This window comes from Camelus dromedarius, chromosome 5 (assembly GCF_036321535.1).
Source record: "Camelus dromedarius isolate mCamDro1 chromosome 5, mCamDro1.pat, whole genome shotgun sequence".
Lineage (NCBI taxonomy): Eukaryota > Metazoa > Chordata > Mammalia > Artiodactyla > Camelidae > Camelus > Camelus dromedarius.
In genome coordinates, this window is record NC_087440.1 from 71,734,562 (window position 1) to 71,760,710 (window position 26,149).

The 26,149-nt window shown below is 42.5% G+C and overlaps 1 protein-coding gene across 6 annotated transcripts in view; it reads left to right on the forward strand.

Annotated features, from left to right (window-relative positions):
* The window catches only part of TMEM63C (transmembrane protein 63C), a 104,397-nt gene that overhangs the window by 15,891 nt on the left and 62,357 nt on the right, over positions 1-26,149 (forward strand). For 3 of the 6 annotated variants that reach the window (XM_031454116.2, XM_064486150.1, XM_010976439.3), the window contains exon 1: positions 18,983-19,201. The exons of 2 other annotated variants lie outside the window; for them this stretch is intronic. The gene's annotated coding sequence lies outside the window, so the exon portion shown is untranslated. Of the gene's footprint in view, positions 1-18,982; positions 19,202-26,149 lie in introns of those variants that run through there. One more of the 6 variants, XM_010976441.3, reaches the window with a different exon arrangement.

The window sequence follows — 26,149 nt, forward strand, 5'->3', positions numbered from 1 at the left end:
TCATCACAGCCTTTAACCATGCTGGCCTTGAACAATATTCTTGGCAGATTTCTAGTTTTCTGATCAAATTTCCTAGTTTTTTTCCCAATTATTAAAAATCCAGGTTAATCTAGTCCAATTTAAAAGTTAAACATGATATGCAAATACAGGTTGATTCTACCCCTCTCCCATAGTGCCAGGCAAAGCTAGGAGTGGGGAGGGGACGTCTTTCTCCCTCCTCCATCAGAGTGCTTTTACCTCCAGGGTTTGAGGTTGGGGTATGATGAAGGGCAGGATGACAGCTGGGAGGGGGTGGCCACAGATCTTGTTCTCTTGGCAAACACTGCCTGAGGACCATTTCCTCCTGGGGGTGGGGGAAGGCTTCCAAGTTGGCTGAATTCTCTGGGGAGAAGGGTTATCTGGCTAGACTTTTTCGCATTCTGTTAACTCTCATCCCTGAAGGCCCACCCCTGGACTTTCTCCTCAGCTTTCTCCTTAGGAGGTACTTGACCCACAGGAAACTCCTGCATCCTTGCCTGGCCAAATGGGGGCCCCTTTTGCTGCCCCAGCTCTACCCTGCTATCTCTGTCCATTCTCCATTCCATTTCCCCTTCTATAGGCAGGACAGGTTGGCGAGTCAACAGGGACTCAACTGAGGAATGGAGTGCCCATCCCTCCCCTCACAAGTACCCCACCCTCTGTGAGTCCTCTCTCCACATCCAGAAAGTGGAGGGAAACCCAGAGCATTCGTGCCCTGGCGTGGAAATGTTTAACCTGTGCAGTCCTATAGGGCCCTACACCCAGAAGTGTGCCCTCTTGGTCTAACGCTCTGCTGTCTTGAAATTCTTTATAATTTTTGTGCAAGGAGACATTCATTTTCATTTTTCACTGGCCTCTGAAAATTGTGTGGCTGGTCCCACCCGGGACTGACTGCTCTGACCATCCTCATCAGCTGTAGAAAGGAAGGGATGGGTGGTCGTGCTGGGTAGGGTTGCAGGGCTGGTTTTGAAGGCCAAATGTGCTCCAGGAAGTGCTACCCCCACAGTGATTTCTACCTCTCCTCAGGGTGAGGGGTGCTCCCAACCCATTATCCTCCTCTTTGGGTTCCAGTCATCAACTCCCAAAGCAATAGGATCTGAACTAACCAGCATCCTGTTAGAAATACAAGCATCTTTCGACATCCAATTGGGAGTTGAATAGGTTCAGATTATGTGCTTTTTTTTTTTTTTTTGAAACAATGAAATCATGTTGCATATATTGTTTTATAGCCTACTTTTTTCGCCTAGCAATACATTTTAAATATATTTTCATGTAGAAAATACTCATCTACAATCTAATTTTCAACATCTGTGTCAGTTACATATTGGGTGCTATAAAGCATCCCCAAAACCAGGGCTTAAATCAACAGTGATTGATTGTTTCTCATTATGCTATGAGTTGACCAGACAGTCTTTGTTTGTTTGTTTTGGAGGAGGAAGTTAATTCTACTTTGTTTGTTTGTTTGTTTGTTTGTTTGTTTAAATGGAGGTACTAGGAATTGAACCCAGGACCTCGTGCATGCTCAGCACACACTCTACCACTGAGCTACACCCTCCCTCCAGTGACCAGTCAGTCTTGATCATCCACAAGAAACACAAAAACTAGGGAGAGGAAAAACTGGGTTCTGGTATTAGCTGAGCCATTTTCTGCATGTGTGACCTTGGCCAAGTTATCACTGAACCTCAGATTCCTCATCTGTTAAGTGTTACAGATGATAACAGTGATGTCTCCCTTATCTGGGATGTTTTGAAGTTCAAATAAGAACTATAATAATAATATCTACCATGTAGGGTTGTCATGAGGATGAAATGAGTTAACATGGCAAAAGTATAACAAATGTTAGCTATAAACTATTATGTGCCTTAGTTAAGGGCTAGGTTAGTGAGGGAATTGCTGGGGCAGGGAAGAGCTGATTCTCCAGCTCATCAGACTGTGAGACACAGGAGGGAAGGAGGATTTCTGCTGGGAATAGAAGGATCTGAAAGGATGCAGTGAGCACAGCTGAGAGTGGTAAGCATTGCTCAGCCAAAGGGGGAAACGAGGACTGGGGGGACGAGTCATCTTACTGCAGTATAAAGATCCTTACTTGTTAGCCATATTTTCCTATATACTAATACTATGCTGGTAATAAAGTCGGGATTAAAATATGCTGAAACGGAGGTAGTGCCAGACCAGCGGCACTAGACTTAACAAATTGACCCATGGTTAGCCACTGCCTCTATCCCTGCTCACTCTGTCATAGGGGCCTCTTCTTCAGGGAACAGAGGTAAGAGGATGAGAACCAAGGAAGCATTTTTGAAGGACAGGAGAAACAGTGTCAGGAAGCCAAAATCTAGATCCCAATGGCTTTCTGCATCCCAAATGTCTTATTTCAGTTCTTTCATTACACTTTCAGAGATTCTAACATATCAAGATTCATATACTTGTGTCTTTTAAAAAATACGTAATATTTAAAACAAACAAAAGGATATAAAGAATAACACAAACAAAAACCCATGTTCTTGCTACCAGCTTAAGAAATAAAACATTGCCAATACAGTTAAAATTTCCTTGATGTACTTCCCACCACCTTCTCCCACCTTTCCAGAAGAAGTAACCATTATGCTGAGCCCTGAGGTTGATTATGTCCTTGTACCCTTTTTTATTTTCCAAATACACAAATAAATCCAATAGAAAAGATAGGTTGCTTTACAGATATTTAGGTTCTCCAGCAGGATTTGGATAGCTTCTAAAGAGGCTTTAGGAGAACCAGAGAGGGGAAAAAGGAAGAGTCTCAGTAGCCTGTGACAAGATCAACTGGAATAATATACATGTAATTAGACTCAGAGAGGGGCACATATCTGAAAAAATAATTCCTGAAAACTTTCCAAATTTGATGAAAAATATAAAACTACAGATCCAAGAAGCTGAATCAATGTCAAGCATAAGAACATGACACCAACGCACATCGTATTTAAATTGCTGAAAACCAATGATAAAAATTTTTTTCAGGGAGCCAGAGGAAAAAAGAAATATTACATACAGAAAGGAAAATATATGAATACTCTCTGACTTCTCATTAGAAGTGACACAAGTCAGAAGACCATGGAATTAAATCTTTAACATCCTACAAGAAAAAAGAAAAAAACTGTCAACCTAGAATTCAGTTTCTTTTTTCTTTTTATAGTATGTTGCCATTTTAAAAAAATTTTATTGAAGTATAGTCAGTTACAATGTATCGATTTTTGGTGTACAGCACAATGTCCCAGTCATGCATATATGTACATATATTTGTTTTCATATGGAATTCTGAGGGAATTCTATTTCATATAGAAAACTGAGGGAATTCATCACCTGCAGACCTGTTGAAGGCTTGAGGGAAATGATACCAGGTGGAAACTCAAATCTCTACTCAAAGAAATAAATAGAAAGAAAGAAATATTGGAAATGGTAAAAGTAGATGATGTTTTCCCTCACTTTAAAATGTATGTTAAAGATAAATAAGAGCTTAAACAAAAATAATAACAACATACTGTAGAATTTATAATAAATATAGAAGTAGAATGTGTGGCCAATAAAAGCACAAGGGAGAAAAGAGGAAGAAAAGGAACTACAGTTTCTTGTGTAATACGTGAAGTGGTATAATATTATTTAAAGGTAGAAACTGAAGATGCACATTATAAATTTTAGAGCAACCACTAAAAAAAGAGAAAGGAATAACTAATAAGCCAACAGAGATAAAATGAACTCCTAAAAACTACTCAATCCCAAAGAAGGCAGGAAGTAAAAAAGAACAAGGAGCATATGGGACAAATGGGAAAAAATAGCAAGATGGTAGACTTAAACCCAACCATATAAATAATTACAGTAAAAGTAAATGGACTAAATGGATGAACCTGGAAAATATTATGCAAAGTAAAAGAAGCCAGTCTTAAAAGACCACATATTGGATGATTCCACTTTTATGAAATGTCCAGAATAGGCATATCTATGAAAATAGAAAGTAGATTAGTGGTTTCCTAGGGCTTGGGGAAGAATGTGATAGGAAAATGGAAGTGACAGCTAATTGGTATGAGGTATCTTTTTGGGGTGACAAAAATGTTCTAAAATTAGACTATGGTAATGATTGTATAACTCTGTGAATATACTAAAAACTATTGAATCATACATTTCAGATGAGTGATTTGTATGGCATATGAATTATATCTCATTAAAGGTATTTTCTTAAAATTTAAATGAACTAAACATTCTAAATTAAAGTTATCAAAGAGCCAATGAGAGAGGGAGGAAGCTGCTTTAGCTCTATAGACATTGCCAAACCAGAAGTGAAAGATGTAAACATGGGCTGTGCTTTTGGCTGCTAGGTCACCTGAAATGGTGAGTTTAAGAACTCCCCTATTTTAAGCTGGCATCCCAAAGGATGATTCCTCCAGCATAACAGTGAATTAAAAATAAATCGGTCCCTGCATAAGTTTTTAGCCAGGGTTCTTGTCATACCTGTGATCAAGAAAACCTCAATGCTTTAACTTGACATAAGGCATTTCCAGTATGGTAGTCCTCAGCATTCAGCAAAAGCAAATGAAAATCCTCTCTGGGAAAAGTACTATCTTCCTAGGCCTCAAAGTTTTTCAGCAAATACTTTTCAAATGCATTGTCTACTTGTATAGCACACAATTAAGTAAAAGATAACCAAGCACACAAGGAAACAAGAAACTATGAGCAAGAAGCAACAGAAACAACAACCAGCAGAAATGGACTCAAAGACTTGAAGCATTGGAATTCTTGATCACAGGCTATGAAATATATGCTTACTATTTATTTATATATATATTTATTGAAGTATAGTCAGTTTACAATGTGTCAATTTCTGGTGTACAACATAATGCTTCAGTCATAGATGAACATACATATATTTGTTTTCACATTCTTTTTTTACCATTGGTTACTACAAGATATTGAATATAGTTCCCTGTGCTATACAGTATGAACTTGTTGTTTATCTATTTTATATATATCTATATATATATATTAGTTAGTATCTGCAAATCTCGAACTCCCAATTTATCCCTTCCCACCCTGGGTAACCATAAGTTTGTTTTCTATATCTTTGAGTCTTGTTTCTCTATTGTAAATAAGTTTGTTCATTTTTTTTTTAGATTCCACATGTAAGTGATATCATGTGGTATTTTTCTTTCTCTTTCTGGCTTACTTCACTTAGAATGACATTCTCCAGGTCCGTCCATGTTGCTGCAAATGGCATTATTTTATTCTTTTTTTATGGCAGAGTAGTATTCCATTGTATAAAAATACCACAACTTCTTACCAGTCATCTGTTGATGGACATTTAGGTTGTTTCCAAGCCAGAGCTATTGTAAATAGTGTTGTTATGAACATTGGAGTATATGTATCTTTTGAATTAAGGTTCCCTCTGGATATGTGTCCAGGAATGGGATTGCTGGATCAAATGGTAAATCTATTTTTAGTCTTTTGAGGAATCTCCGTACTGTTTTCCATAACAGCTGCACCAAACTATATTCTCACCAACAGTATAGGAGGGTTCCCTTTTCTCCACACCCTCTCCAGCATTTATCATTTGTGGACTTTTGAATGATGGCCATTCTGACTGGCATGAGGTGATACTTCATTGTTGTTTTGATTTGTATTTCTCTGATAATTAGCAATATTGAGCATTTTTTCATGTGCCTATTAGCCATTTGTATGTTTTCATTGGAGAATTACTTGTTTAGGTCTTCTGCCCTTTTTTGGATTGGGTTGTTTGTCTTTTTGTTATTAAGTTGTATGAGCTGTTTATATATTCTGGAAATTAAGGCCTTGTCAGTCTCATCTTTTGCAAATATTTTCTCCCATTCCATAAGTTGTCTTTTTGTTTTGCTTATGGTTTCCTTTACTGTGCAAAAGCTTATAATTATGCTTACTATTTTTAAAAAAAATAAAAGTCCAGCTTGAAACATCTTCATGTGGAAAAAAAAAAGAATTAAAATAAAATCTGTAAGAAGTGACAACAGTCAGTGTAAGTCATCATGTTAACATTTCAAAGAGAAAAAATGATCATTTTATTGGATGCAGAAGTGTTTGATAAAATTGAACATCCATTCATGATATAAACTAGGAGTAGAAGCATACTTCTTTAACCGGATAAAGGGTAGCTATAAAAATTATAGCAAATGTTATGCCTAATGGTGAAACAATAAAAGTTTTCCCTTGAGTTTGGAAACAGACAATGCTATTGCAAATGGGTTTATTTTCTTAATTGCATTGTCAGATTCTTCATTAATAAGCTGTATAGAAATACAACTGCTTTTTGTATCTTTTGATCTTGTATCCTGCAACTTTACTCAACTTGTTTATTAGTTTTAATAGTTTTTTGGTTGATTCTTTAGGATTTCTATGCATAAGAGATTTCATCTGCAAATGGAGATAGTTTTACTTATTCCTTTCCAATATGAATTTCTTTCATTTATTTTTCTTGCTTAATTGGATAGAACTGTCAATTAAATGTTGAATAGAAGTAGCAAGAGCTGACATCTTGATGCCTTGTTCTTAATCTTAGGGGGAAAACTTACAGTCTTTCACCGTTAAGTATGATGTTAGCTGTTGGTTTTTCATAGATGTCCTTTATCATGTTGTAGAAATTCCCTTCCTTTGCTAGTCTGCTGAATGTTTTTATCATGAGAGGGTGTTAGATTTTTCCAATGATTTTTCTGCATCTATTGATATGATTATGTGTTTTTTCCCTTCAATCTATTAATATGGTAGATTTCATTGATTGGTTTCTGTATGTTGAACCATCCTTGCATTACTGGGATAAATCCACTTGATCATGATGTATAGTCCTTTAATATGCCATATCCCCACATTTATTCTTAATTTTAGTAATTTGAGTTTTCTCTTTTTCTCTTGTTTGGTCTAGCTGAAAGTTTGGCAATTTTGTTGACTTTATAAAAAGCAACAACTTTTGGTCTTCTTGATTCTCTCTGTTGTTTTTCTATTCTCTATTTCATTTATCTCTACTCTAATCTTGTTCCTTTCTTTCTACTTGTTTTGAGTTTAGTTTGTTCTTCTTTTTCTGGTTTCTTAAGTTGGAAATACAGGCTATTGATTAGAGATCTTTGCTCTCTTTTTAAATGTAGAAATTTACAAATATAAAATTCCCTCTGAGCATTGATTTCATTACAACTCATAAGTTGCATTATATTGTATTTTCATTTTCATTAATCTCAAAAGTCTTCTAATTTCTTTTAGATTCTTCTTTAACCCATTGTTTAAGCATGTGTTATTTAATTTCTACATATATATGAGTTTCCAAGATTTCTTTCCATTATTGGAAAGAATTTTATTCCATATGGTCAGAGAAGATATTTTGTATACTTTCAGTCTTTTTAAACTTACTGAGATTTGTTTTGTGGCCTAATTTATGGTTTATACTGAAGAATGTTCAATACACATTCTGTTCTCAATACACATTGAGAAGAATATATACACAGCTGTTGTTGGGTGGAGTGTTATACAGAGGTCTGCTAGGGCTAGTTGTTCCATAATGTTATTCAAGTCTTCTATGTCTTTTCTGACTTCTAGCTTGTTGTTCTATCCATTATTTAAAGTGGAGTATTAAAGTATCCAACTCTTATTGTCAAACTATCTCCCCCTTTAATCTTGTCAGTTTGGGCTTCATATATTTTGGTGCTTCTGTTAGTAGGTACATATGTTTATAAATGTTATATCTTCATGATAGAGTGACCCTTTTATCATTATATGATGTCATTTTTTTGTCTCTTGTAACAATTTTGTCTTAAAGTTTATTTTTCTGATATAATATAGTCATTCTAACTCCCATTGATTACTGTTTGCATGTACTATCTTTTTCCATCTTTTCACTTTGAACCTATTTGTGTCTTTGGAGCTAAAGTGAGACTCTTGTAAATAACTTACACCAATCCTTCTCAAACTATTCCAAAATATTGAAGAGGAGGGAACATTCCCAAAGTCACTCTATGAAGCCACCATCACCCTGATACCAAAACCAGACAAAGACATTACCAAAAAAGGAAAATTACAGGCCAATATCTTTGACAACAGATGCAAAAATTCTCAACAAAATGTTAGCAAACCAAATGCAACAACACATAAAAAGATCATATACCACAATCAAGTTGGATTTCTCCCAGGGTAACAAGAATAATTCAGTACACACAGATCAATCCATGTGATACAGACAACAAAAGAAAAGACAAAAACCACACAATCATCTCAATAGATACACAAAAAGCATTTGATAAAATTCAACATCCATTCATGATAAAAAAAAAAAAACTCTCACCAAAGTGGGTATAAAGGGAACATATCTCAACATAATAAAAGCTATTTATGACAAACCCACAGCCAGCATAATACTCAACAGTGAAAAGCTGAAAACCTTTCTGCTAAAATCTGGAACAAGACAAGGATGCCCACTCTCACCACTTATATTCAACATAGTATTTGTAGTCCTAGCCATAGCAATTAGACAAGAAAAAGAAATAAAAGATACCCAAGTTGAAAGGGAAGAGTTGAAATTGTCATGTGCAGATGACATGATATTTTTATATATAATATATATAATGTGTGTATATATAATATATGTGTATAATATATAATTATATATGATATATGATATATATGTGTGTATATTATACATGTATATGTGTATACATATACATATATATCTAAAACCTTAAAGACTCCACACAAAATCTACTAGAACTGATAAATGAATTGAGCAAGGTAGCACAGGTCTCTTAGCCTCCATTGTTCTTTATTCTTTTCAAACTGAATAATCTCAACTGACCCATCTTCAGGTGTACTGATTCGTTTTTCTGTCTGAACAAATATGTTGAGCTCCATAGCAAATTTTTAAATTTCAGTTATTGTACTTTCAACTCCAGAGTTTCTATTTGGTTCTTTATTTATAGTTTCTATCTCTTTATTGATATTCTGTATTTGATGAGGCATCCATTCTCATGATTCCTTTAGTCCTTTGCACTTGGTTTCCTTTAACTCTTTGAGCATATTTTAAATGGTTGATTTAAAGTATTTTCAATGAAGTCCAATGTCTGAGCTTCCTCAGGAACGATTTCTATTAATTGCTTCTTCTTGTAGTGGGCCATACTTTTTTGTTTCTTTTGATGCTTTGAACTTTTTTGTTGAAAACTGGAAATTTTGAATATTATAATGTGGCAGCTCTGGGAATCAGATTCTTCCCCTTTCCAGGGATTGTTGTGCTGCTTGTTGCAGTAGTTGTTTATTTATTTAATATCTTTTCTGAACTAATTTTGTAAAAATCTGTATGTTTTGTTGTGTGTGGCCACTGAAGTCTCTATTCCACTAGCTTTGTGGCTGGCTAGTCATTGGACAGAAATTTCTTTAAACATCTGGAACGACAACAGCAAAAATATCTCCCAGTCTCTGCAGATGGGCTCTGTGTTTGTGTTGGGGCATGCTTTAAAAACTCAGCCAGTAGTTCACAACTCTGCCTTCACCTTCACTTTCCACATGCATAGAGACTGAAGGTCAGCCAGAGGTGAGAGCTTAGGAACTTCTTAAGTCTTTCCAGAACATGAGCCCAGCCCTGAGGAGTATGTTTGCCCTCTAAATTCCCAGGTATATGTCAGAGCTTTTCAAAATCCTTATTCCCCAAAGGATTTCCCAGCTTTTCCTCTCAAGCTTTTTGGTTTAGTCTATTTTTGCCCCAACTGTTGTCCAGTACCCTTCAACTGTTGTTCAATACCCCAGGCAACAGTGATTGACTCACTGGCCTTTAAATGTTTTCAACAAATGCCTCCAGGTAGCCACCTCAGCAATGGGAGAATTATGAGTTAGGTGAGATAAAGGAGCTAATCCTCCTGGGAGCCACCAAACAGCTAAAAAAGAAATAACTGTAGTGTTTTCAAAGAATAGGATCAGTACTGCTAGCCTCTCACTGCTGGTACTGGGAATGCAGGCTGTTGGCACCTGGAAAAGTTAAGCACTGTAAACCATGTTCAGGATCTAGACAAGAAAAACTACAAAACTCTGATGAAAAAATAAAAGAATAACTACATGGAGAGATATTCTATGTTCATGAATGAGAGGACTCAATATTGTAAAGATGTCAGTTCTTCCCAACTTGATCTATAGATTCAACTCATCCCAATAAAAATCTCAGCAAGTCATTTTGTGGACATTGAAAAAATAGTTCTAAATTTTTATATGGAGGGAAAAAAGACTGATAACAGCCAGCATAATATTAAAAGAAAAGAACAAAGTTAAAGAATTGAAACTACCTGACTTTAAGACTTACTATAAAGCTACAATGATCAAGACAGTGTGGTGTTGGTGAAAGAACAGGCAGATAGATCAATGGAATAGAATTAAAAGCCCAGAAATAGATTCACATTAATATGGTGAACTGATCTATAATGAAGGAGCAAAGGCAATATAATAGAACACAGATAGTTTTTTCATCAAATGGGGCTAGAACAACTGGACATCCACATGAGAAAAAAATGAATCTAGACACAGATCTTATACCCTTCACAAAAAAATTGACTCAAAAATGGATAATAGAGCTAAAATTCAAACTGTAAAGCTCCTAGAAGATAACACAGGAGAAAAGCTAGATGACCGTTGATATGATGATGACTTTTTGGATACACCAAAGGCGTGATCCATGGAAGAAAGAACTGTTAAGCTAGGCTTGGTTAAAACTTCTGCTCTGTGAAAGACACTATCAAGAGAACAAGAAGATGAGCCATATACTGGGGAAAATATTTGCAACAGGCATATCTCATAAAGAATTGCTATCCAAAATGTATAAAGAATTTTTAAAAATCAAAAAGAAGAAAATGAATAACCTGATTTAAAAATGGGCAAAAGGCCTGAACAGACATCTCACAAATGAAGATATACAGGGGACAATAAGCACATAAAAAGATGTTCAACATCATCTGTCACTAGTGAATTGCAAGTCATAACAGCAGTTAGGTATCATGGCACAGCTATTAGAATGACTGAAATCCAGAACACTGACAAATATCAAATGCTGTCAAGGATGTGGAGCAACAGGAACTCTCATCCATTGCTGGTGGGAATTGAAATGGTATAGCCACTTTGGAGGAATTTGGCAGTTTCTTACAAAACTAAACATATTGTTATCATATGATCTAGCAATTTGACTCCTTAATATTTACCCAAATGAGCTGAAAACTTATGTCCACACAAAAACTTTCACATGGATGTTCATGAAGCTTTATTCATAATTGCCAAAACTTGGAAGTAGCCAAGATATCCTTCATGGGTGAATGGATAAATTAGCTAAGGTACATCCAGACAATGGAATATTGTTTACCACTAAAAGGAAATGAACTATTGTGCCATGAAAAGACATGTGGGAAACTTAAATGCATATCACTAAGTGAAAGAAGCATCTGAAAAGGCTACATACTATATTATTCCAACTATATGACATTCTTGAAAAGGCAAAATCATGGACATAGTAAAAGAATCAATGGTGGAGAGGAGAGAGAGAGATGAACAGACAGCAGAGAGGATTTTTAGGGCAGTACAACTGCTCTGATGATATTATAATGGTGGACATTTGTCAGAACCACTAGGATGTACAAGACCAAGAGTGAATCCTAATGTAAATTATGGCCTTTGTATGAAAACGATGTGACAAGGTAAGTTCATTGACTGTAACAAATGTACCACTCTGGTGGGGGATTTTGATAGTGAGGAGGCTGAGCACATGGGGGGCACGGGGAAATCTCTGCTCAATTTTGCCTTGAGCCTAAAACTACTCTGAAAAAGAAAGTGTGTAAAAATACTATGAAGCTGACTGGGACATTGTGCTGTACACCAGAAATTGACACATTGTAACTGAACATACTTCAATTTTTAAAAAATGAAAAAAAAAATACTATTAAGCTTTCTTACTGAGATTCAGCTGGGTTTTTCCCCCTCAGTTTACATTCCCTGGTTCTGCAAGCCTTTGATTAGTTTCCAGAGTTCCAAAAAAGTTGACTCTGATACGGCTTTTTTTTTTTTTTTTTTTTTTTGCCACTTTATTCATTGCTTTTGAGGAGGGGTAGACTTTTGGAGTTACCTACTCTGCCAATTTCACTGACATCTTTCCATATAGATTTTAGACTTAAATGTAAAATGCAAAAAACTTCAAACTTGTAGAAGATAGTACAGAAGAATGTCTTCAAGTCCTCAGGGCCAGGAAATATTTTTTTAAATATGATATAAAGAGATGGATAAATTGTAGTAAACTAAAATGTATAACTCTTGTTTATCTGAGAACACCATAGACTGAAAAGGCAAGTCACAAAATAGGAGCAGATATTTGCAAGGATTTGTAGTATCTTTCAAATCAATTAGAAAGACAGCCCAATTTTTTAAAAATGGACAAAAGACTTGAACAGGTACCTCCCAAAAAGGAACTCCAAATGTCCCGTAAATATATGACCATATACCTCATCTCATCAATAAATCATGAAAGGCATATTAAAACCACAATGAGACACCACTAAAACCCCACGAGGATGGTAACAATTAAAGACCATCAATGCTAAATATCAGAAAGGATGTGGAGCACCAGAAACTCTCACCCACTGCTGGTGGAGGTACACACTGGTACAACCCTACTTTGGAAAACATCTTAGCATTAATGAGAAAAGCTGAAGATGCACATCCCAGTGTGGATGAGCACCCCGACAACTTCACTCTTGGTCTGAGAAACTTGAGTACATGTATACCAGGCATACTGGCGTTGTTTTGGAAAACAAACTAAGGAACAAAAAGCTGTTAATAACCCTAATTTCCACCAACCAGGATAAATTAATTATGGCAGAGTCAAGCAGTGGAGTACCATGCAGCAGTAACAGTGAATAAACTACAACTGCATGCCACAACTTGGATGAATCTTTAAAATATAATGTTAACTAAAAGAAGCCCAACATGAAGTATATATAGATTCAGATTCCATTAGGGTCCACTTGAAAAAGAGACCCAACCAAACTCTATTGATTAAGGATGAATAATCAGGTGGTAAAAGTATAAAGAAGTGAAGATTACCATTAAGGTCAAGACAGGGATGTCTCTGGGTGCAGGGACAGGTAGAGGAGAAAGGGGCATGCCGGGGCAACAACACAGGGAAATGTCTGGTGATAATGTTCTAGTTCTTGCTTTGGGTAGTGGTTCCATAAGTGCTTTATGATTATTTGTTATAGTGCTTATTTCTGTATGTGTATTATATTTCACAAAGTTAATAAAGGTTGTAGAACAAAGAAAGTGTTCATTACTGGAAACGGAGGCCAACTCCCAGATACAGCAGAGCTGCTTTCAGGAGTCTGGCCATGGAGACGAGGTCCTCACTTTGTAACCCAGAAGAAGCCCAACAGGAAAACCATATTTCTGCCCCACAGGATCTGCTTGAGGGGGGTCTATAGTTTCAATAAATATCAACATAAGGACCTAAGTATTCTTTTTTTTTAATTTATTTTTATTGAGGTAACATTGGTTTATAACATTATATGTTTCATGTATACATTATATTTCTACTTCAGTATATGTTATAGGATGCTTGCCACTGACAATTTAGTTTCTAAGTGTTCTTTGATGACCTAACTCTGCAGGGCATCAGCTAATCTTAAGACAGAACTGAGGTGAGGTTGTGCAGGTTTCAAACCTCCAGATCCGTGCTGGCAATGCTCAGTTTAGCTCAGTTCTGGATGAGGAAACCCCATCTCTCTAATGGGCCTCCAGAGTTCCAGCGCAACAGTGGTGCTTCCTTTGTGATGTCATCAGCATCTCCACTGACCCAGCTCATCAGAAGTTTCCAATATTGATCACTGGTAGTGGCTGTTGTTGGTAGTTGATGGTAACCTCTCACCAGTCATGAATTTCCCCTCTTCCAGGACAGAAGTACTAGTAAAAGTGGCTGCTGCTAGCTAGGACCATCTACCTGGCGGGGCCTTGGTGAGTGGGGACCCAGCCTGAAGCCAGGGGTAAGGAAGGGCAGGGAGGCCGGGGCTGCCCCAGGAGAGGGGAGACCTAGATTCTCTGCCATGAAGATCACATGGTTAAAGGTCCCTGACTTCCCCACTCCGGCCGGAACCAGCTTCCATTGGGGGTTAGGGCTGTGTCTGGACCTAAGACTGAGGCCTTGTCCTCTCTTAAAATCCACAACTCTATGTCTGGTTGGACAGAGGACACTGAAAAAAAAATTGTTTTCCATCCCAATACATTGCTCCCCTACCATCTGCACAGGAAATCAAATTCCCTTCTGTTTGGAAAGGCAGATTACAGTGTGTGACAGAAGCCCGAGCTCCCAAAATAGACTTACTTTCTTGGAGAGTCTTGATCTTACTCTTGGGGACAGGAGATACCCTAGAGTATCTGGATTGTCACTTAAAGCATGAATAGTGATGTGGTTCTGCCTTGAAAAACACTGTCCCTGTCAGTGGCATACACTTACTTCTGGATTCTATAGCAGAATCTGTATACCCTCAGGGCCATTACCTCCAAACCCACTTACCCCCTACCTAGCAGTCCCGCCCAGCACCAGGCCTCGGGATGAAGGGGACACTAGTATAGCTCTCCTGCCTCAAAGCCTAAAATCCCAGGAGTCAAACTGATGTGAAGCAAGCAGTGAGCCCACCTAGCTGACTCTTTCCTGGGCCTCCAACCTTTACCCTCTCATTTTGTGTTTTCCTGAGCATCTCATCTGGACAGTGCAGAAAGGTCATGCACGTTGTGTAGGTTGTGTACAGTTGTGTTTGTTTTTGGAATTACAACCAGTTCTGCAGTGAAAATCCTGTGCATGTTGATCTGGTGAGTTAGGGAAGTATTCCTGATAAAATGATTTCTAGACAACAGGGGTGGGGTCAGTGTGGGCTCATAACACTCTTGGCTGTGAGGGCTGTGCCCCTGCAGATCTTCACCAGGATGTTCTGGGACCTCAGGCAATATCACTGATCAATATTCTACATCAGCTGGTGGAACCCTTCTAAATTCTGGCACCTAAGGTAACACAGACTTCATCCTCTTAGTCATCAAGAAATATTTTTTTGAGTCAGCACTGTGATAGATACTAGGAGTAAAAAGTAAAAGGAGATACAATCTGATCTTAAAAGGGTTTATAATCTAGTGGTGGTGAAGGTAAATATCAATGAATCAAAATTACTACTTTCTGACCCACCAGGAGAAGTTTCATTTTGAATGGCTGAGTTGTCTGAATGCTGAAGGTTTCTACCCTTAAGCATGTAAGTTTTATTTCATGTTAACCATTTTTGATCAGAAATACTTTCTAAATATACCACATAATTGCTTTCCTTTTAAAATTAAACAGTCATCAGAATCCACTTTCTCATAATGATTCAGGATTGTTATTCTGAGCATTTCCAACGTTATCCTGTAATATAATGGTGCCCCCAAGGCCTCTTGGTGTGTTCCTAAACTAAATGATTCAAAACTTCTGAGTTTGTTCTATCTCCTCTTGCTCTAGACTTTTGCTAATTTCACTGTGCTTGCTTTTTTATAAGTCCTTTCTCCTTCCAGTATGCTCCTGCTCATCTGCTGTGGGCTTGAAAATCAGGAAACAAGGTTTATCATTTAGGCTATTGGTTCAGCTGCTGTCACAGAGACCAAGGTGCAAAGAGTCCAGGGCTCTTCTCCTTTTAGTTAACATGAAACTCAAGTTCTCAAAGTCTTGTTGATTGGCCAACTTTAGAGTGCGGTCCTAGGGCTGCTCCCCATCTCCATCTCCATGTCCATGGTCCAGTCTGCACAAGGGAAAAGATGAAGTAGTAAACAGGCAGCTTCCTTTTAAGAATGTGGCCCAGAAATGAAACAAATCACTTCCACTCACCTCCCATTGGCTGTAACTTAGTTCCATAGCTGCACCTGGCTGCAAGGGAAGCTGGGATATGTAGTCTTTAGCAGGGTAGCCATGTATCCAGGTTTTAACTTTGGAAGCTCTACTGCTAAAAGAGGGAAAGAAAGGATATTAGTGGACACTTAGCAGTCTCTGCCACACCGGATCTGTTGAAACTTTGTGTGGAGTAACTTAGGTGGGCTGTCACGGAAGACACAAGGTACTCTTCTGCAGAAAAAGCATCTGATTTTGACAGTTAACAGTTCCACCTGTTTGGGTTGCTCAGAAGGTTGCTCTGGATTATGTGTGCAGACAAGACACTGGAAGTTAAGAAAGCAGTCATGAAGACAGTAATGTTCATCGTCTTTCAAAGATCCTTCACCCAAATCCACACAAGTGAGAGCATAAAAAATGTTCTCAGCAGCCACAGGCCAGAGGCACCTTTCTTTGAAAGCCTCTCAAGACCACAAAGCCTCAGCTACTCATTCTCACATACTTTCACACCTTTACGAAGCACCTCCTACCAGTCTGACACTGATCTGGGTCTTGGTGTTCAGTTGGTTGGGACATGGGTTCATCTCTTTGACTGTCTAACCCTACAGCCCACCTGGCATTTCCATGGGCTCTCCTTCCTACTCTTCTGTATCTCCCTTTATTGTACATCCTTAATGCCTATCAGGTCTCACCTCCAGGAACTGGAGTGGATTGGATGTGGGCTCAAAAATTTTATCCCGTGGCTGCTGTTCAAAACCTTTCCATGGCTCCCTTTCACCTATTAAGTCGAGCCTTGTGTGTGAGGTCTTTTAAGACCTGCTTCTAGCCTCCCATTCCAGTCTCAGCTCCCAGCAGAGGGCGCGTTCAGGGATCTGGCTCATCCGAGAAGGCTGGTGCGTAGGGTCTGGGTGGATGGCACTTTGGCAAAGGGAGTTGGAGAGTTGCTGACGCCAGCTCCAGGTCTGGGTAGAATACCCACTACCCAGTCTCCTCACAGGACACTAGGTCAAGAATGCCTAGAAATTTCAGTGCTGGAGTCTCTCCTCCATTCTATCTAGATCCTTCCAGGAAGGAAGAGGTTAACATTGACCAGGCATCTTCTGTTTGTGAAAAACTGAGCTAAGCATCTTACATGCATTTTATATTCACAGTAACTCTATAAGGTAGGTACTATTATTGAACTCCTTTTATTTGCATTATGGTACCTGTTTTACAGATGTGAAAATTAAAATCAGAGTGCTTAAGTATCTAGTACAAGGTTACACAGCTAGTAAGAGAAAGAGCCAGATTTGAACCAAGGTTCAACTATATTCAAAGACCATGTTCTTTTCACTTAACACAGGGCCTTTCTAAAGGAACAGCTATTACCCCCATACACAAGACCCTTAGTCTTTCCAGCCTGGAGTGAGACACTAGTTCAGTGATGAGGAAGCAGAGAAAGAGAGGACAAGCCGCTTTTGTCCAAGTTTTACTCTCTCCCACCATTACCAGAACACCAGCAGCAACATATTTAATATTTAACATTTACTGAGCATCTACATTGTATACAATATCTCATTCCATCCTCACAACCACTCTTTAAAGTTGTTATTATTATTCCCCCCATTTTGCATAAGCAAAGAATGAAGCTCAGAGAGGTAAAGTCCCATATTTAGATGGTCCAGCTGGGATTCGAATCTAGGCAGCTAAGAGTTCTTAAACACTGCTTTCGTACTTATCTGGTTTATCTTTGTTCCCACCAGCCTTTATCCTAGAAGAGAAGGAAAGAAATGTTGGGGCCAGAGGGGCCTTAGACCCCAACTAGCCCAGCCCTCTCAATATTACAGATGAGAGGGAAAAACAAAGTCAGAGTCACCCAAGATTGCACATCACTCTAGCAGCTAAGCCAGGGCTAAAACCCAGACCCCTGATGCCCTGTTGCCTGTGCATAATAGACATCCCAAATCCTTCCTGTCCCTTGAATGAATAAATAAATAAGTAAATGGGTGAGTTAGTGAAGAAATGGACAGATCTTGCCAGAATGCCTTCTGGCTCACTTTGGGTTTTCAGGGCATAGCTGGGTCAGAAGACCCAGGGCATGGGGGATAAGGGAGCAGGTGCAGGGTAGTGAGAGACAGAACCAGGGTGTGTCAGCCTGGAGGGAGTGCTGTGCTGCTTGTTACGGGGAACCAACCCTTGAAAACCCATCTATCCTTTGAACTTCCCCCTGCCCCTGGGCGTCTCTTGACCTTACATTCACACTGCTTCCTCTATGGCCTTCTTAGCACAATGCTAACAACTCTGTCAATATCTTACCCCATTATACAACTGTTGAAAGAGGGTCACTTTCAAAGATTGGAGAGCAGCCTGCCTCTCCCATTTAGCTATTGTACTGCAATTATTGGATAATGTCTATTAAATAAACGTGCCTAGGCTTCTTTCTGGGAGAGAGAAGAGTGGCTGTTTACTACTGCCCCTTACTTTGCACACGGATCTTTAGGGGTTTAAACACTGGCAATGACCCCAGGGTCAAAACTAGTGTCTTCGGCAGAGCTTCCAGGACTTTGATGAAACTGGAGACCCACAGTACTGTGGCCCAAGGCAAATTGGGCATGACCCAGCCCACTCCCTTGGGCCTCCCAGGCAGGGCTGTGGCCAGTTTGTATATCTTCCCTTTGCTGGCGAAGAAGGAGGCGGAACTGGGTACCAGCCACTAAGCTGGTGCCAGGAGCTGGTCCCTGGGAGGGGCCCAGAGCTCCTACCTTTGTGTGGTGGTGTGTCTTTTCTTGGTTTGGCTGGGGGCTAAGGAGGGTTGAAAGGGTATGTCCCTCAGAGGAGAGCTTGAAGTGGGGGTGTGGGCTGTAGGGTGGGCAGAGAGTAGCAGACAGCTGCCGGGGCCCAGAGCATCGGAGGATGCTGGAGTGACTGCAGCAAGGGACCAGCAGCCTTGTATATTTGCAATGGTAATTTGCAGATGGTTCCTGGTGGTAGCTATAAGGGCTCTGAGGCGGAGCTTGGATCTCTGCATAAGATAATCCAGCCTGGGTTCCCCGGTGGTTCAGGCAGCCTTGGGGCGGGGCCAAGGTTGGCTTCTGCCGGGGAGGAGCCGGGATGCCGCTCCCACAGTGATGCAGAGGGGAATTTGCTGACAGTCCCTTGCCAGGTGGGGCTGGCTTCTCCAGACCAGCGAGGAGGAGGACTGGCTGGCAGTCTCCTCCCAGGTAGGGAGCGTGTTGCTTGTCACCGCATCCGGCGGCCTGAGTATCTTGCCTGGCGAAGGGGCTGTGGCGCCGAGGGCGCAGATACGGTGAGCACGAGGTTGGTATCAGCCAAGACTGATCCGGCTGGAAAAAGGGACGCAGAATCCGGGTCCTGGACAGGGGAGGGGGTGGGGCAGGACTGCTTGCTCTAGGCTTTCCGGGACCTCGGACGGGGAGGGATGGGGGCGGGGGAGACTGCGCCACTCTCAGGGAAGGGTGGAATGATCCGCCCACCAGAAAGGGCCGTGGCTTGGTCGGCCGTATTCATTGGGTCGGGGGTGGGGGTTGGGGCAGGAGGCTTGCTTGGGGTCCCCCGCCGCCTGCCTGTTGGTTGACTCTCTGGACCACCCTCACACAGGGATTCCCTGGGGTTGTGCCTCCCACTCACTGGTCTGGCATGGGAGGGGTGCGCTCTAGTCTACTCCGCTGTTACGAGTTATGACAGCGTCACCGCTGCGCTGCTGCTGTTGGGGGTCTCATTCTGTGCTGAGTGGGCTGGGCTTCTGGGCTCCCCAGAAATATGCCACCTTTTCTCTTATGCTTTCAAAGAAAGATTCTTGCCTCCATCCTCACCTTGGCCTTGAGAGAGAAACTTTGGATTTGGATGATGGACCTGGGGAAACTGAGGCACAGGGGTGCTGTGGTTTCACCAAGGTCATATAGCAGATCCTACAGAGCTGGCCTCCCAGGCACTTCCGTGACCTGATGCTCTTTGGAGGGGCAGGGGCCCAGCTTGCTCTCTAGACCTCTGGTCCAGTCTGGGGTGGACCCCTCACCCCAGCACCCCGTTTCCTCATTCTTGAGAATGGAGGGAGGTACAACTTGTGTGGGGGCTCCAGGGTGTCGTGAGTGTGAACAGTGCAGGGATCAGAATTGTCTGGGGACAAGAGAAAATTACTCATGAAAAACGCTCATCTGAGCAGAGGAGGCTACAGTTCCCTGCTGTCCTCATGGACTCAGGGAGAGGATGAGAGTTGGCTTCAGGGAGAGTAAGGCCCAAGGAGGCAGCCCATTTCTGGGCTTTAGTCTCACGTACCAGCCTTGATGAAAGTCAGGTGGAAGTTCCCAGGCTGCTATGGGAAGACAAGGACCAAGGAGGTGGACTTTCTCATTTAACGGCCCTCGTCTCCCTGGAGAACCGAGCTGGCAAGTCTGCCTTCTCTCAGCATCACCCTCTGTGATGTATCTCCTTAACCTTTTTCTCTCTCCAACTCCTGTCCCCAGGAGAAATGGAGTGCATAGGATCTGTTGCCCTTGGCTTTGAACTTCTCCTGAATTCACCTTGTCCTCCTTATCAGATGCCTTTCTCTGGAGGGAAACTGAGGCAGGCAGAAAGTTTATTTTATTTTAGAGCTGGAGCTGGGCAGTATCATTGCACAGGTGAAGAAACTGAGGCCCAGAAGATTGCTCCAGGTCCCCGCACACCGGTCTCCTGACTCCCCAGCCCACCACAGGGCAGACTGGACCAGGCCCTTTCCTCTCCCCTCCTTTCCCACCCCCCAGCCCCCAGCCCTGGTGAGGTGAGGCTGTGAATGCCTTCTGATGGTGGAGATGGGGTGGGTAGGATGGTATCAGTGATAGGGGACAACTTCAGCATCTTTTCCTCCTTTAAAATATGTTTTCAAATTACTTGGGAAAGAAGCAACTTGAAGAGGGGAGCCGAAGTCACCTGCTTACCTTCTCATCGTGGCCCCACAGGAGACACACAATTTCTGTGGGCCTCTCAGAGCCAAGAGCAGCTATTCTTCCTGCTCTGGGGCCAGCAGCTGTGATTATAGCTGTTGAGGAGGCCCACAGGCAGAGGGACTTCAGTTATCTCTCTGACAGCATCACAGGATAGGAGGTCCTGTGCAGCCAGTGATTCTGAGCAAAAGAATTACGCCTGGTGCATGAGTTGATGCTTTTCAGACACACCCTCTGAGCACAGAGCCCATGCGAGCTGGCCTCTGGTGATTCCATGGCATGCCTTGGGCTGCATGATGACCACCAGTAATCACTGGGTGAGCTGTGGGAGGGGATGGGTTCCTAGCAAACCAGATCAGAAGTAGCTGCCCATGGGGTGACAGTACAATGCCAGAGAGAGGAGGAGTACCCACCATGTCTGACTCCTCTGCCACGGTGCCCCAAGGGTCTCTTCCAGCCCTTCTCCAGAAAGAAGGCCACTGCCCCATGGTCCCCAGAAGCCAGTGGTGACAGAGGCAGAAGGAGGCCTTGGAGAGGACCTCAGGTCATGGGAGGAGAACCACTTACAGAACATAGTACCTGGTTCTGGACCAGAGCCCCTATTAGTTGGCATTCTGCCCTCAGTTTCCCTACCTGACAGCTGGGCATGAAAACACCTTTCCCAGATGGGTGGGAGGGCTTTGGAAACATATCAAGTGTTTATTGCAGATGGGAAGTGTTATTCCTGGAGACTCTGGTCTAGGTGGAAGCCATCTGTTTACGGCCTCGATGAGGGAAACGGGCTATTCCCTAACGGAGGATGCTCTCTGCCCCCATGACTAGTCTAGAGCCCCTTTCTAGGTTTGAGAGGCAGGCCCTCCCTCCGCAACCCAGTTTAAGTTATGTTTGGGCCCTTGAGAACTTCCTTTCCCTCCTTCTTGATTGCCTATGACTTTTAACAGGATTTCCATGTCATAAAATGCTGGTGACTGGTAGCACAGTGGACCTTCCTGCAGGCCTGGATCCTCCCTACTGACTCCCGAATCCTGTGGACTCTACTCTGCTCCTTCCTGGGAAGCAGCTGGTGGAAGGACCATAGAGATAATGGGTGTAAAGTGCTGGGAGCTCTTTGCACGGAGTGTCCAGATGTGGGGAGTCCACAGGGCATTTAGGACCATGGATAGGCTCACTCTGGGAAGGCTGTAATGCAGGCGCTTAGGGAAAGTGCTCAGCTTCGAGTGAGATCAGTAGCTTTTAGTGCACTGTTTTGCCTGCTGTGGGGTCCGCTGTTCTTTTGTCTTCCATTCTCCAGGAGAGCAGTGGTTTTTGCAGCTCACTCACACATCAGCATGAGTGGTATAAACTGGGCTCCTTGTTCTTGCCCAGGAGGTGTCTAGTGCAATTTGTGCAAAATAGGATGACAGAGGAGCTGAGACGAGAACTGGGACCACTGAGACGAGAACGTGGGCAGCTCATGAGGTATGATGTGTCCTTGTTCTAGAGCAGTCTGGATTGCTCTGGGCCAACTGAGGGTGGCTCTTTAGAAGAGCATCAGTGAGCAGAACTCTGTGTCCTGTATTTCTAGGGCAGGGTTTGTACCCAAGCCATCATGTTCCTTCCCAGCACGGAAACATGCAGAGGCAGGGTGAGAGGGGTGAAGGTGCCCCACTGTCACTTCCTGCCTCCTCCTGGTGATGAGCTGTATTCCCAAAGGGAACTGAAGCCTGGGCCCACTTAGAAAACCAAGATCTAAGTGTCCTGGGCTCCCTCCTTCTGCTTTTCCCCTCTTCTAATCTTCTGTTTTGCACGCGCACTCTGAAGACAAGCTCTGAAGAGCTGGGCTGGGGTGGCTGAGGAATGGCAGAGCCCTGTGCCTGCAGACCCTTGTTCATGCCAAGTCGGGGCCTCTGGCAGCCTCAGAGGATTGAAGGCAGAGAGGCCAGGCCAGCTTCCAGCCGGAAGCCAATCCTACTTTCCCCATCCCTGGGTGGCCTCAGCAGAGAAGGTGGCCCCAGAGATAGGAGCCTTCTCCTCCCTCTGGCTGAGTCTTCTCAGAATTGTGCCCAGCCAGAGGGACACTGGCCTCAGGCCATGGGGTCCTGGCAAAGGAGCAGGGCATCCTGAATTCTGTGGTGATACCTGTGAGCAAGATGGACCTATGGCCAACTGACAAGGGGTCTGGCTGTTTGTTGGGTTTTTGATGTGGAGGCCGACTGTGCTTGATGGAGGGCTTGGGAGCATGGAGGACAGGTACAGCAGACAATTTGCCTGGTGGCACTTGGAAGCTGGGTTTCCACCTGCTCAGTGCCTGCTTGCTTCACCTCTCTGAGTCTTCCATTCACAGATGGCGAAATAACCCCCACTGCATGGGGCCATTTGGAGGATGAATGGGAGGAAGTAGAAAGGTGTCAGATGTGTGCTTAGTGACTGGGAGCCCCCTTCTTTCCCTTAGCTCACCCCTTTACCTGCTCAGTGGCCAGTGGTCCTGGGGTCTCTGGACTGGCTGGCAACCGCTGACCAATGATGTTGTTCTTCCAGACACTGTTGGAGCTGAGCTGTTCCCTTAAAAAGAGCTTCAGATCCCTGAGGACCTGGTAGAGGGAGATGTCTTCTCAGAGTCAGAGTCAGGGTGGGCAGGTGTGGGGGTGTCCTTCAGTACAGCAGGCAGGCTGTTACTGGGTCAGGGATCCCTCCTGGGCTGGGACCTAGTGTGCCCAGGCCCACGAACTAGGTTAGGCTTTGGGGAGACCTTCTCAGGCACCAGGAGCACATGAGCCTGAACAGTGTCCCTGGCCTGGGATCCTGGTGCCACTCAGCGACCTCACATTACTTTTTAATCCTCTGCACACCCAGGAGAGGGGCAGAGCGAGTGTGAGTAGCCCACTTGAGAGATGAGAAAGCTGAGTCTGAGAGAGGTCACAATAGCCACAACTACACGCATTCACAAAAGTGGCAGAACCCAACTGGCCCAGGGCACAGCCGACACATCCTCCACTCACCTGCACTTGCTGCTTCTGGTGGTTTTGCTGAAGTTGCTTAAGACAAAAGGACTCGGAAGGAAGGTCATGTGTTTTCCCCTTCCCTCCCACTCTGGGCAGGGTGCCCAGAGCTCGGTTTTGCTGAAGGACAGCAGGGAAAGTGGAAGGATAGGATTCCCACCCCACCCCCACGCCATGCTCTGGGACTCACTGAAGGTGTGTTTAGGATAGCTGAGCCCAGGCAGAGGGAGGAGATGTTGAGCAGCCAGACCCTGGCTCCACACTTCACAGAGGGGGCTCCTCGGAGCCCTGGTCCAGGCACCTGCACAGAGCAGTGAGGATGGAGGGGACAGGAAGCGATGAGCAAGCCCCTGGCCTGGGCTCACAGAACTGCAAAATGGAAGAGCAGGTAGAGCCCAAGTCCCAGTGCTCTCCTGTGGGTCTGCAGAGGAGACCCAGGCCCTGTGGCCCTGTTCTTTTCCCAGAGACAGAGGAGGGAAAGAGGTTGGGAGGACCTAAGCCTTATTCCAACAGCTGAGTATCCCAGCTACCTGCATGCTTCTTGGATGAATCATCTTGGAGCTCAGCTCTGACCTGGTCACTTCCCACTGGCTCCCCAGAGCCTGCCATTGAAGACTCATCTTGGGTTATGCCCAAAATACCTTGTCTAATCTGCCCTCCTGCTTCCTTCACTCTTCCCTCACACCCTGCTCCAGCTCAGAAGCTCTTCCTGCATGGGGATGGGAGAACGTATCAGATCACCTTGATGTTTTTATAAAATATACATACCTGGCTTTTCTACCCTTTCACCCCAGGCTGGGCTAAGAACCAATACTCTAGCAAATCAAATGTACTCTGGACTGTCCACCCAACTTCCCCCTCCCAGCTCAGTCCTTGTTCTCATCCCCATCTTCATCTATTCAGAGTCTCCCTGCTCTTCAAACCCCCAACTCAAATACCACCTGCTCCAGGAAGCCTTCCCTGGATCCCAGCCAGAGGAGGTCTCCTAGCCCTTAATGCACTTGTCCCATTTGTGTCTTCTGCTAGACAGTGAGCTCATCCTTTCATTTATCAAGTGTTCATTGAGTGCCAGTCACACACATGCCCTCCAGTAATTCATGGGGAAGGGGCAAGTAGGCAAGTCAACGGATAATGACAACAGCTTCAGAAATGCTCCAATAATGTCAGTACAAAGCACCAGGGGACATTTTGGCAATGGCAATTAAAGCTGAAAATGTACGTACTTTATGACCAACAGTTTCACATCTAGCTGTATAAGTACACAGAGAAACTCACACATGGGCATAAGAAGACAGTTCCAAGGATATCTAGGGCAGCAGTGTTTGAAACACAAAAAAGAGGTCTCAACCTCAATATCTACAGTACAGGAGTAGGCAAGTAAAACTGTGATGTTATACAGCAGTCAAAGTATAAATAATTGGGGAATTTTATGTTTTCTAAATTATACCTCAAGAAAGCTGATATATATGTATACACACATATTCTATATTATCATGAATAAATCTCAAAAGCAATACTGCCCCCCAAAAAGGAAAACAATACTGCCCCCCAAAAGGAAATTGCAGAATAGTACCATTAGTGAAAATTTAATTTTAATAAAAATCACAACAGTATCTGTGATTTACGGATGCAAGCATGTTGCAGTGCTGTAATACCTACCAACTCCGTGCTTGGGCTGGTCTTGAAGAAGGAGAGAAGGTGCTACGACTGAAAGGGTAAAAGAAAGGACTTCTAATTTGTCAGTAACTCTTCTTTTAACAAAGAGGATCTGAAGCAAAAATGACAGAATGTTAACATTTGTTAATTCTCTTGGTTTTATACTTTTAAATTTTTTGTGTCTAGAATTTTTCAAAATTTGAAAAAAAGAAAAAGTAAACAGACATCAGAAGAAAAACATTGACTTTTCCCAGGGAAATCAGGAAAGGTTCCAAGAGGGTGACAGCTGGGTGTCGAAGAAAGGGTGAGAGCTGGCAGGTTTAACTGGGTGAGGGGAGTTGGGGAAAGGAGATGTAGGGTGTTCAAGGCCAGGGAGTATGTGTGCAGGCTCTCTGCACTTTTTAAATGTTTGTCAAGCTGCCCCTCCCCTGCTACTTTCCTCATCTTCATCCCTGAATCCAGATCCTCTACTTCTGGGCTATGTACATAGTAAATAGGCTTCTGGGAAAAAAATGTCATTTGATGATTTTTTTTAAGTCCAGATAATCTAATGGGGGTTAGGGGAGGCATAAGCTAAATACATCAAATTGAACACTAAAATAGGGAAATAGCCACTGATACAGAGAAAATAGAATTCTTTGAGGACACTATGCTCAACCACGTGAAAATTCAGTTGAAAATCAGCTGAA